Here is an 11,824-nt window from a genome sequence, read left to right as displayed (position 1 = left end):
CAAAATTGTTCCTAATTCTCCGCTGCTAGAGGGGGGTAATTTGTGGCTTTTGGCCGAGCGACGCAAGCCTCAAATTTGAAAAAGCTGCTGTGTTTAAGGCGTGCTGTGCAATCCAGCGGGAGTAACAACGAGGAGAGGAGCGTGAAAGACGTTGGGCCCAAATTCAATTAGCGGAATGCGCCATAAAGCGTACAGCAAAACCCGACTAACCTCAAAAGGCATAAAATGTACAGCTGTTTCTGTTCTGAAATGGATCCTGATCAAAATGATTAAACCAGTTGAACAATTGCAAGAATTTACATTTTGTTAATCACCATGCCCAAACCATTGGGCATGCTGCTTGAGTTTCCAGGAGGCCCGTGGGAATGTTGCTCCAGGTGGCGAAGATGGCTTAACACAGGGCATCCACTGACTGGAACTTCCCTTGCCATTCATCCTCAAATGTTCTTGGGATTCGGATCAGGCGGACACGCAGGATGGTCCAAAAAAGTGAGGTGGCCATCATGAGCTGTCCTGTTGAAAAAGTCATTACCTGTCATTACCACACAGTCCAGGGCCTTCGGCCATGTGGGATGCCCCCTGCAACATCTCCACATTGCCATCTGACACCCCTGCACATACAATATTAATTATCTAAAAGCTGTTGTGGCAATGTTACTGTATGACTTGACTTTTTTGTTTCCGGTTGCTAGCAACCTTTAAAAAAAAGGGTGTAGAATCCAGGTTCCCAACTTTTAGTCACTGTGTGCGGTTTCTAATGCTGTGCAAATAGACAGTAGTGAAGTTATGGTACGCTGCATAGCAACACATATTGACATAAACTAAACAATTTTCAGAGAAATGACCCCTTAGGGTCTGAAAGTATGTCAACAAAAATGGTCGACCATGCATGCAGATGTCGACTTAAGGAATCAATGGCGACAAAAGCCGACTTGAATTAAGCAGGTTCCATGGTCTTTTCAAGACTTTGGATTTGCATTAAAAACCACAAGGATTCGACAAATACATCATGGTGGCCCCAGATGGAGATATTAGTATCATAACACAAGTTTGAAGCAGTTTATTATTTGATGCAAATTCCCCAAGAGTAGCCTCTGATAAGCACGCGACTCCCACGCAGGCCAACAGTCAATCACAGCACTAGTGACAGCAAATAGCAAGAAACGTCCAAAGCTGTCGGTGCACGAAGCACGTCTGTTTCATTTCACAACTTTACTGGATTCAAATGCTGGTAAGAAAAGGTCTACACCGGAGGAGAATGGAAAACATGAGCAGTAGCAGCAACATTGGTGCTACTCCAAGCAAAGCTATTGATCAGTGTGTGTGTGTGGGGGGGGGGGGGGGGGGGGGTGAGGAAGCTGCAGGTGTGGGGAAGAAAAAACACAATCACATCTCAAGTCAAACAAACGTATTTCTTCTGATGGAGATGGATAGTAGGGTCAGCATTCCAGTCCACGCTGGAGATCCCTACTGGTAATCTGCGCCCGCTCACTGCTGCTGTCGGGCCAAACATCTGGACGGAGAGAGGAAGCCACAGAGAGTGTGGAAGGGTGAAGTGAGGTTTGGGAGAAGAGGCAAAAGTCTCTGTTAAACGAACTGTTTATCTTCTGGACTCCTGTGGAGGACGGCTCATGGATGGGGTGGAAGTTCACCATTCTTGCTCTTCATCTTAATCTGGTTCACCCCCTTTTAGCATTTTTCTACATGTTCCAGCCAGCTGCAGGTCAGAGGCTGCAGTACATGAAGCAACATTGCTGGCTGGTGATGGGAAACAATTCTTTTTACTGACTTCTTATGGGTCATTCGCTGGAGTCAATTTGGTGCTCCAGTCACAAAGTGCATGCGAAATTCGAACATGTGCTACAACTTGCAACCACGATTCTGTGAAACCCGAGTTTCGTCGAGCATCAGTGCATCAGTAATTTGGAGTTTTCATCGAGTACCTGTGAGTCAGCAAAGTCAGAGTCTTCGATCTTCCGCGAGCACTAGAGTCAGTAAAAGCTGTGGTGAGTTTGTGTTGAGGACCCGTGGGTCAGCGTGGGTTTTCGTCATGCAACCATGAGTCAGTGAAACTCAAGTTTTGAGATGTATTAATTTCATGAATTAAAATTAGTTTTAATTAGTAAATGAATGGAGACGAGTATGCTTAACTTGCGTGCTTTGAACAATTTGTTCGTGATTCGCACATCTTTAGCAGCGTCTTTACCCCCCCCCCCCCCCCCCACTATTGTTCACAGAGCAGAAACCTGCTAAAAAACCATCTACTTTTTTATTCTTCCCTCTTGTCTCCTTTGAGGTTTCCAACAGGGAATCGTAAAATGTTGCTCTGAGGGCACATTGAGGTGGGGAATTGTGTGAAAAGGCAATGGCAGCAGCTCCAGTGCCAAAGTGAGAATAATAGAGATACATTCACACACGTTGCACCTTGGGAGTATTTGATCCCTGTGACCACAGCATGTCCTTTGTAACGGTCGGCTGAGCTTGTAAAAAAACAAATAAAAAAACACACACATGACAGGTGCCAAAGTGAGGAATGTGGAAAACGTGCAAGGTGAAATATTATCCCTGAGGAGTATGTGCAACATAAATACTACACAGCCACTATATGTACAGTATGGGTGTTGGGTTGCCATTTTCAGGTTGATTGGTATGTTTTTATAATGTATTTGATTTCAGTAGAAAAAATCCTTGACATGAATACTACTTACATTACAATTCCTTCATTGCAAGCAATCTGCCTCAACCAGCTAGTTAAGACAAATACAGTTCTGATTGAGGAATATGAGTGTATGAGTACAACATTAAAAGTACTTAGTAGCATTAACAAGAGCCGTCATGGCAACCCCAGACACTACTTGTGTTGTTAGTACTTGCTTAAGTAACCGCTGAGAGTATTGCATAAAACATTTTGGCAAGCTTCAACCAACACACGTTGTATCAAGTCACACCTTTTCATTGACTGGCTTTGCATCCAAAATGATTGCAGTCATTCAGATGTAAGTAGCTTTAGCATTATTAGCGTTACGTTTTTCCTGAACTCAGGTAGACTCACCGATTGTGGTAGGAAATGTCTGTTAGCAACCCGGCACCCTGTATGCACACTATATAACGCTACACAGACAACCACTTTTGTTCCATAACTGACCCAAAATAAACACAGTTATGACACTGATGAATTGTCACTCACTGCTTGCCCTTCCGACTCTTGGACATGATCAAATAACGCGATGTGCTCAGTGTCAGCATGCTAATACTACAAATGGCATTTGGCAACAATTCATATATTCCATGCTAAAAAGTCACTCCTGTTACTTTGAGTCATGTTACGTAAAAAAAATTAAGCTTGTAACCTATACACACTTTAATTAGTCAGCATATTACGAGATTTTGAGAGTCGAATAAAGAAGGCAGGAATTGAGTTTATTTTGAGAGTGTTACAACAACCACTGATTCGATGGAATTTTCAAGGTCTGTTTATTCAATATCCTTTTCAAATTGTATATTGTTTCTTTTCACTATTTTCTCGTTTTCTTACTTTTAGGGAGCTGTTTCCATCGCTCTGCTCAACATAGTTTCTCTTCATTTCAACATGGATTAACGTTTTAAAAAATTGTTTGAGCTACCTTAGTTTTATACAGGAACGTAGTTCGAGTCAGCCACTTCTTGTGTGTGTGTGTGTGTGTGTGTGTGTGTGTGTGTGTTTTTACTGCTTACGGCACAGTGGAGGATTTATTTGAACAGATGTGAACTCCCAATGCCAGGATGACCTCAGGTCCGACTTGGCTACATTGCAGCTGATCTCTCCACCCTGGAAAAATAACACACGCTTTAAGAGACTGACCTGAGGAAGAAAAGAGTCGCAAACAACAGCAAAAATAAAGATGCTCCACTCGTAACTGAACCCTCATCAGTGGATGCTTTGCCCTTGAGGTCTCTCATCTTCCAGACTTACCGTAAAACCAGAAGTCATGTTGCTCTCAGATTTAGATACATGACACTCGATTTATACGTGCACCGATCTGAGATCTTGAGGTTGGTGATAAGAGCCGTAAAGCCAGAAATGTATGTGTCACAAGCTTATAAACGAAAGGTCAAAACCGGAGCCAAGTGTGGAGGGTCGACAAGGATGAAGAGACAGCAATGTTTGGAGAGAAGACAGGGAGAGCGACGCTAATTTATACCCTGCTAATTGGAAACAGCAGAGTCCTGCACCTGAACCGCATTCTCGGCCCCTGTGGCCAGCGCCGGGGCCCGGACAACGTGGGAGGGTTACAGAGTTTGGAAGCAATGGGAGGTCAGTGTCAATGGCAGCCTTGTAGTTTCTGGGACAGGCTTGTGTGCATTGTTTAAGTCGAATTAACATGGAGAGACTTTCTGAGGGTCATGTTTTGTTGTGACAGTCCCACACACACGCTGTTAGATTGGACCACCCTGCCTCAATAGAAAGCATTAAAGGGTGGGGGTCTTAATACCTAATGTGTTATGGTCACAATCAAGCTACAACAAGGCTTGGCTTCAACGCTCTTTGCTTACTTGGTAAATCAACATGACAGCCTCCTCGGATAAACAACATACGGAGGGCATGTTGAGTCATAGCATCCGCTGATTATTAGACAGGCTGCGTGAAGATGTGGATTCATTTGTCTTGTGGGCCTGTGATATTTCAGTGAGCGAGGTCTGGCATGGCGCTCCAAAATGAAGTCATCTTGGAAGTGAGAGCGCAAAAATGACTGATGCTGCTTGATGGGTTCCATATCTGCATGATGTGTTTGCACTGCTAAGACACACGTCTCAGGGCCTGGGTCTATTTAGGCTCCATTTGTCTTACACAACCGCGTGTGCCGGATGCTGGCCATGCAGTGTTGCGCCACCTGCATTTACACAGCATAGAACAAATACATACAAGTTCATGTGTCACAGTTTATGTTGAAAATTGTCACCAAATTTGGGCTGGTTTTGTACATTGTCTTGTTTTCGTACAATATTGCAGGTACCAAATGAGTCCACTTGCCCTGTATCCAGCACCCAACAAAGAATCCAATGCACTGCTCGCTCGCTGTGTGCAGGTGAGACTACTAAATAACCCACCATGGGACCATGATAACAGGTCTGGTGCTGCTTGGATTATGCACTGCCCTGGGGTATCGCAGAATTCATAAAACGGAAGCAGCGGTTCAACTCGCCCCAACAGCTGCCCGTCATGATTAATATGGTGGGTAAAGCCGTTAGTACTCGGACTGTGGTGGTCCGGTGTGGTGACATTTTGGACAGCCATGATATAGACAGAAATTCCAACTTACACTAAAACTCGGCTTACTATATCGCCGAGGACCACCCGAGGACCACCTATATAAAATAAATGAACAATGCAACAAAAAAAACACAAAGTGAAAGAAGTGAAAAATACGACGGCAGTATCAATCCATTACTGATACTAACTTCTACTGTACATGCACAGAAGATGTGTGTGAGTTCTTCACCCAAGAGTGAAGTCAGACATATGGACGGCAGATTGGTGGCTGAATTTTGTTCCAAAAAGAGAGGACGACAAGATTCAGATGTGGTAGGAACTGTTTTGTTTCCTGTTAATAGCGTGTTACTTGTACTCCGAGCGGCTTGAGGATGTTGAAAATATGTCACTCTTTGTGATTGGCATCTCAATAGTTTGCATCCACAAAGGAGTGTGTGCAAACCATTTCCGAATCGGCGAGCCAAACACGCACATCCCACGCTAGCGGTTGGACGAGACGTTTGTCCCGTTCTCTTCCCCCTTTTTCCACCTCATATCTATCTTGAGGATCGGGCTCCGGTTGCACATGAAAGCCACCGCGATGTGCATGCTTCTCTCACGAGTTGTCTGTCACACACTTGTCCCCTCTCTGGTCCTCACGCCTGAGCTCAAACTGGAACACATTTATGTAAGAACATAGCACGGGAAGGATCGGAGACGCTCTTTGATCATTCTTCATGTGACAGCCGCAACAGCATCAAGAAACATTTACAATTTCTCTCTTTGACATTGATGACTTGAGCGTAGTTGTAATTTCATTTATCTGACATAGCTTCCAAAAAAATGCAATAGCACCAAAAAAAACCCTATGATTATTTCCATATTGATGAGACACCCCTCCTTTAGACAAAACAACACCACACATCTTCATCTTGTTTCCTCTGTCGTGTTAACTTGGTGTTTCCCTGCTGCAGGATGTTTCAAAGGGACCACAAAAGAAATAAGAGGCCCATCCCTGTGCAGGAAGACCTGCCTTTCATTTCAGATGAAGATTGAAGGGTATGTGGCCCCCCCCAGGGGCAACGCTGATGGGCCCTGTGTTTCCTGAGCTGGACCCAAGCGTCTCTTCCCTGCAGTCAGCTCGTATGTTGTATGCAGTCACTGGAAAAGCTTTTGCCGGCAAACCTCGTTAGCTCAAGGTCAAGTGTGGGGGAATGTGTTTTGGGTTTTGAGGAGATATGACAATAATGGGCCCTTGTTCAGGAGCGATTATGTGTTGGCTCGCGTTGAAAGTGGGAAGCTTCCTAGTGTTGTTTTGAGGTGTTTTGGCTTTGGCTGTAAAGTGTCTGCTAAGAGGCTCCTATTTCAAGATTGATTTGTGTGGTGGTACGGGTCAGATCTCTGGTGTGTGGACTGGTGGATCTGTGAGAACAGATTGGCCACATGATCAGTTCCAGGTTTACAGGTGTGCAAACTGTCCATTCAACCATTTTTATGGTCCTCATGAGGGTCAACTGGTGAGCAGGAGCCTATCCCTGTGCCTTCGGGCCGGGATTGGTCGCCAGTTGATGACAGGACGTATATGGATAAACAACCATTCACACTCACAGTCCAGTAAAGTAAACATGTGTTGCAAATACTGTATTTTATTTGTAATTGTTTTTGATGCAATTGCCCGTGTGTGTGTGCACATGTAATAACCTTTTGATTGATTTATATCCCAAAGCCAAACACTATGTCTTAACTTGAACTCAAACTTGGCTAAGGAATTCATCATTTTGGGCTTGTACGTGAGACGCGTCGCCAATATTCCTGCGTGTCTGTCTCCAGCTCTGGTCTCTCGAGGTCTCTGTTAAGCTTCCTCAGATTTCCTGCGACACGCCGATACCCAGCGTAAGCTACATGACAGCACATAGAGCTGTGTGACAGTTGATGTGTACGGGGGGAGCGAACGCAGCCCCGCATTCATGTGGTGAGTGCAGGATTTAGACTTGATCCAATAGAGCAGAAGGGGAGAAGCGTAGGCGAGGGTCAGCTCTGCCTTGAATTAAGCGAGTGTTACAACAGGAATATTACAATCACCTCCCCCTAAAAGCCTGTAATACTACTGAAGGGTAGCATGTGTGCTGCTGCGCTTAGCCTGTGACAAGCCGACGACCTAACCACACTCTGGTGTCCTTTACAAAGACGACTGCTTCAAAAGGCCGCCAATCATTGCACCCACTTACAGCCGACAGCACATGTGTCACTTCATGTGGACCACACCATTCATCAATTATGCTCAGCGCAGAGGCCATCCGACACCACAGCTCCAGAAAGAATACTTGTCTTCTGTTCAGACTGCGCCACAACCACCTTAACAAGGCTTCAATGTCGAAAAAATACACAACAAACAAAAACGCTCCTTGTAGTGTGGGAAAGAGGCCGAGGGTTAGCACGCAGGCCACACGGAGACTGGAGTTCGAGTCCACCCTTGGGCACCTCTGTGTGGAGTTTGCATGTTCTCATGTGCATGCGTGGCTTTTCTCCAGGTATTCCGGTTTCCTCCCACACTCCAAAAACATGCATGATATGCAATATGCATAATAAATGCATATAATAACAAATAAACACAACATGACTCATTCAAGACTCTTCTTCCTTGTATTTTGCAAACATCACCTGCTTGTATTGATTCTTGAATTGGCTCATCCTCATTGTGCATCGTTTGAGTTCCTTCGTCAATCTCTTCCATAGTTTGATCCCACATGCTGAAAAGCTGCAGCTTTTTAACCTTGTCCTCACGTAGAAGTGTTCATACAGTAAATAATGGTATCCAAGATGATTTATTTATGATTAACCATTAATATTATTAGGAATATTATATGTCACGCAAGTAGACACCATTCCAAGTATGTTTATGTTACATCTATTATACATGAAAGGATTTGTTCAGTAGCCAAAATAACAAAAGATAAACAAAAGATGAATGTGACACTGTTGAAATTATAATTTGCCAGTCTGAAAAATTATAAACCAAGTGAAATCATTTTCGAAATATTTCTAGATAAAGTTGGACACGTGCACTCCCTTGCACCCCCACACACAGACACACACTCACATATAAACAATTGCAGCCGCACACACTCTCGCTAGAAAGGAACATAAAAACAGCACTAATGGGAAAAAGATGAGAAGGCTCCCAGTGAGCGCACCCACAGACAAGGCGAGAGAGAGCTGGTCACACTAACATCTCCAGGATCAAATACTATACGCAAGTACACAATTGCTAAGATTAATATCACAGGTCTGGGGGTTATTTTTAAAATAATCTCTCCGGCTCATCTTAGATTTGCTAGGATCAGCTGGGATAGGCTCACATCACAAACCAACAGGAAGTTACCCAGCTAACTGCTAGTATTGCGCTGCATGTATATTGGTGTCTAAGCATTTAGTTGGAATACACACTTAGTCTGTGTGGTGCAATTACATTGTGACAACAACAATGCCAACTTTGTTTTGTTTGTTTTCATTTTTTAGAAACTTTCTTTATTATTTCTGAGGTGTTTAACATTTCCCATGTATTCCTACAACTACTACTACTATCTTTTTCATTGGAATAACATTTTGGTCTTAATATTTTTACTTTATTCTCGTAAAAAACAGCTGGCGTATTTTTTTTTTCATTTCTATTGTTGTTTTTTTTCCTCCCAATTATTTCAATTTTTTTCTTGTAAAATTGCTTCTTGTAATTATGACTTTATTCCCAGTATAGCTATATAGTTGTATAGTTATATAGTTGTAGTTATATATATATATATATATATATATATATATATATACACAACCTTCTTTAATGTTAATATTTTTTTTAACTTTATGTGACTAAAAGGACATTAGTTTTCCTCATAATATTGTGATGTTATTCTTTTTTTTTTTAATTATTGCTTTTTCTCTTTGGATTACAATTTTTTTTCTATATGCTGTGGGCCAACAAAGCTATTAGAATGACAAAAAACAGCTATTAGAATTAGAATGTCACAATCAGACATCTTTATGGGCGTCTCAGTCTTACCAATAAATACATTGTTAGTAATGTCTGTGAGTGGTATTATCCATCCATCCATCCATCCATCTTATATGCGGCTTATCCAAGGGTCGCGAGGCCATGCTGGAGCGGTATTATTGGAGTGGTATTATAGATGTGTCAAATGTTTTGATACAATTAATGTATTGCATCTCATTAGATAGTCCTCATTATTGCGATCAAAGATCATTTATCCTTGCATGGCTAAAGTGAGGTTAAATGTGAGGTTAAATGTATTACTATTTACTGTATGAGTAAAGCGTTTGGAATGTTCAGATGTTTTGATTGGACGATAGCAGCGTCTGTGTTAAGAAACCTAGTCTGCAGCATGTTATTTTGGTGTAAATCAGCAGTAGGGATAACTGCTTACTGCCGGGAAGGAAAAAGTGTGTCATCTTGTTTATTTTCCTTTGGTTTGCTGTCTTTGCGAGCCCATCGAGTGCGATGATAACAGAAAAATACTGCGGCGTCCACCATGTCTCACATGGCAGACTGCCTCCATATCCAGCGAGGGACCACAAGGACCTTACAACAACATTTTTGCACCAAGGGAGAGGAGCACAACTTCCAGCCAGTGTGTTAATGATGGCTCACTGGTGATTCCTTCTCATGTTTGCTCAGATTTTGGTTTTGTTTATACACACAGGCACATATCAACTCTCCATGTCTCTTTTTTTCCCCTTCCTCTTGCAGCATTGAAGTGACCAAAGTGACTGCGCAGTTGTAAATGTGTGCTTGTACATTTTACTTGTATTATCACATATTTCATAAATAATGACAGACCGTGTTTTCCACTGTACCAACGTAATTTTAACGGAGAAAATGTAATGAATTAATTATTTTTTGACCAAAAATCAGCAAATTTCCAGAGCTGCAAATGTGCAAAATCCACTGTATGTAGCATCTAGGTATAAAATCAACTCTCCAACTATGTCTTTGACCACCATGGCTGCCCTTTGAGGAAAAGCTGACTTTCAAATCAGACGTGTTTGTGTGCAGCATTATTCCTTCTATCTTTTAGGGCGAGCTAAATATGAATAAGCTTGTGCATTTTTCTCCTAATGCCTCCCCTACCTTATCCCTGCCGCATGTCCGCTACGACTGAGTATATTTGGACAGGTGTTCTATTATATACATTCCCTTCAGGGAGTCTAATGTGCTGTTTCATTGTAGTTTCGTAACGGCAAGAAGGCAGGATATCCTGGCTGTTGATACTGTACACTGTACCCTATGCTGCTTGTGTAATCCCCAACAATAAAAAAATGTTTAGCACCAATTTTCCTTTGCTTTTCAACTTTTTTTCTCAGTTTCAGACAACTGTGGCGGGCACATCTGGAAGACAGATGTAGAGTCCCAAAGCTTGGGTCTCTGCCTTTGACTCACTCCCTCACTCTCTCTTCCGTGTGTCATTTTTTTCCCCTCCTCCATCCCTCTCTCTTTGGGAAACATGAGAGCCGGGCTAATTCTCCCTCCCTCCCTCCCACAAGGCCGGACCACCCACATTCGGAAACGCCTTGCTGTTCCGAGGAAGAGCCTGGAGCTGAATGAGAAGGAGAGATGTAAGGATGGGCCATGGCTGATGGTTTTAGCAGAGTATCAATTACATCATTGTAGAAGTCATAACCTGCTATTGTGTCAGGAGGAAAGTCTGCCAGAGATGGTTCCCATTGCATCAGTAGTTCTTTGTGGAAATTATGTAGCATAAATCCCTACACCACAGCCATCTTTAGATGCTTTTCATCCCTCACTGATTTCACATTGCCACGCATCTTAAGAAAGAAAAGCTCTTATCATAATTTACCTTCTGACTTGGCACACTTGGTGACCATCACCTTGTCCTCAGTGACCTGAAAGAAAAATACTATTTACTGATACATATTTAAGTTCCTGACATCTTGGACAATAGAGAAGTACCTTGTTTAGTCACAATCCGCCATTTTATTCTGTTACAGTCGTCCTTCGCTACGTCACGCTTCGAATATTTCTCCCTCATTCTATCGCGAATTCTTCCAACATTAATGAAGAAATTATGGTGTGGTGTGGTTGACTGTGTTCCGTTATTAGTGAAACAATATTGACAAATACAAGTTCTATGTAGTATGGCATTCTGGCCACCGGAGGTCAGTATTGAAACAGCATTGCTGAGACGTGACGTTCCATTACATTACCGTGTAATTACATTACCGTCACCCCGCGTTTAGTCAGCCACGGCATGTTCGACGTGGACGTGATAGAGTGAAAAGAATTCCACTTGGCTTCATACGTTGTCTTTCCTCCCCACTCCGTTTGAAAGCCTTTCTTAAGTTTATAGTGAATAAACGGAAGGCTAACTAGTTAGCTGGCTTGCATGCTATCCAAGTTTGGCCCACGAGCTCCTATCGTGTCCCTGCAGCGTTTCCGTAGCCGGCGCATGTGCAGTGCGATGTAAACAAAGACAAGGACCGGAAAGGGGACTGCAGGCTGACCGGTGCTCTGCGTCTCTGGGCGGCTATGTGCTTCCTTTATGCATTAGCTGAGAATACGGGCCC

General features: G+C 43.0%; 1 long non-coding RNA gene across 1 annotated transcript; it reads right to left on the bottom strand.

Annotated features, from left to right (window-relative positions):
- Window positions 1-314: 314 nt before the first annotated feature.
- LOC131103665 (uncharacterized) lies at window positions 315-11,677 on the bottom strand. Its single transcript, XR_009119643.1, has 4 exons — window positions 11,211-11,677; window positions 11,098-11,143; window positions 3,715-3,808; window positions 315-1,513 (listed from the first exon to the last, which is right to left on the bottom strand). It is a non-coding gene; the product is annotated as an uncharacterized LOC131103665 (long non-coding RNA).
- Between the last annotated feature and the right edge of the window lie 147 nt (window positions 11,678-11,824).

Source organism: Doryrhamphus excisus, chromosome 15 (genome assembly GCF_030265055.1).
Source record: "Doryrhamphus excisus isolate RoL2022-K1 chromosome 15, RoL_Dexc_1.0, whole genome shotgun sequence".
NCBI lineage: Eukaryota > Metazoa > Chordata > Actinopteri > Syngnathiformes > Syngnathidae > Doryrhamphus > Doryrhamphus excisus.
Note: the sequence above shows the minus strand (reverse complement) of the source record. Positions and strands in the feature narration are given on the sequence as shown.